The sequence below is a fragment of the Oncorhynchus masou genome, unplaced genomic scaffold (genome assembly GCF_036934945.1).
Source record: "Oncorhynchus masou masou isolate Uvic2021 unplaced genomic scaffold, UVic_Omas_1.1 unplaced_scaffold_2079, whole genome shotgun sequence".
NCBI lineage: Eukaryota > Metazoa > Chordata > Actinopteri > Salmoniformes > Salmonidae > Oncorhynchus > Oncorhynchus masou.
Window position 1 is genome coordinate 68,343 of NW_027016909.1, and position 1,525 is coordinate 69,867.

General features: G+C 47.0%; 1 protein-coding gene across 1 annotated transcript in view; it reads right to left on the reverse strand.

Moving 5' to 3' along the window:
- Nucleotides 1-543, reverse strand: part of LOC135539332 (ALK and LTK ligand 2b-like) — a 22,678-nt gene extending 22,135 nt beyond the window's left edge. Inside the window, exon 1 of the mRNA XM_064965153.1 lies at nt 1-543. This exon is cut by the window's left edge and continues 351 nt beyond it. The gene's annotated coding sequence lies outside the window, so the exon portion shown is untranslated.
- Between the last annotated feature and the right edge of the window lie 982 nt (nt 544-1,525).

Sequence of the window (1,525 nt, forward strand, 5' to 3'; positions counted from 1 at the left end):
CTGTCTTATATTTGGTGCTCCTCTGCTGAAGGTGCCGACCGAGCGGCTGGATAAATCAATGACCGATACAACTTTATTAACAAGTCTCTAGACCTCATCTCATGCTGATGAAGAGGTCTGTTGCCCGTCTGTGGTGAGCTCCTCCGCTGCTGCTCGCGCTGTCATGCTGGATTGGTTTGCGCTGTGCCGCGCGCTCTGTGGTGTGTGTGTGTGTGTGTGTGTGTGTGTGTGTGTGTGTGTGTGTGTGTGTTGAGGTCCCTGGAGTATTTTTCTATTACCCCGGGTTGTCTTTGATCAGAACAGCGTTCAGAGCGCGAGCAGAACCGAACAGAGATGTCATATTTACACCGGATCAACAAGGAGCCCCGGCCCCGGTCGCCCGATGCCGTTCACTCAGTCCTCTCGTTTTGGAAAACTTTTATGTTCCTCTCACTTCCCTTTTCCTGATCTTTTTCGATAGTGCTGAGAATGATAAATTAGTACCCTAATATAGTAGGGAAAAAACGTGTTCCTGTCCCCGCATGGGACAGGAGCAGCGCGAGGGTTAACAGATTGTATAAAGCCTGCTCCCGCGAGGATCCTCCCCTATCGATTTCCGTTTCACTCACATCTTGTCCGCCAGAGGACAGGAATTCACAGACATTAATATGATTTACAGGAGCAGGGTGGTTTGTGCAGTTCTGGACACACACACACACACACAAACTCTCTCAAGTAAACTTTAACACACAACTGTGCGCTCCGTTCAGACCGTACCAAGGAGCACGCGCATTCAGGCCTCTCCTCGAACTATACACCCAATAATGCTTTCGTTTACTTATCTGAACACAACTCCCCATATAGAGAAATAAACATAGTCTATCCTCTCCTCCTCTTTTCGGCCCGAGTCGGGGGTTGTGTGTGTGTGTGCGTGCGTGCACGCGTGTGGTTTTGGGGTAGGCTATTATTTGCCCTCGAGGCGGCTAATGTTAATCGGGATTATGTCTCGCTCGCGCTGGAACTATTATTAAACTTGTGCTGATTAATCAGGAAGAACACGAGGGACAGACAACAGCTCACCTCGATCTCAGCTCAACCAGGGGCTCAACACTGCCACTCAGCAAAAACAGCCTGGACTCGTTCAAATTATTATTCAATATATCATTCCTTATATGATATATGATATATCTCTTCTCTCGAAGAATTTTACGCACTCATGTGAACGAGGCTGTAGTTTATTTCTGAACGTTTGGCGACACTAGCCGAGCCTACTATATGAGGACAGATTCTTACTTTTTGTTGAATATTCATTGAGCTGTATTTAGCACCTGCTCAGAACCTCTGAATGTAACCTGTCCTATCTGGCCCACCCCTGGATGGACGTATGTCCGGGGGCGGGTACCGAAGACAACGAACTGCGCAGCTGTGCCACCTATGTTGTTTTTTTAATGACATTTGCACTAATAGGTTGACTACTAATTTGTCCATGGCTTAATTGTATAAAGTAATTTAGCTTGTTCGATATTTTAGTGCAAGCAACTGCAGA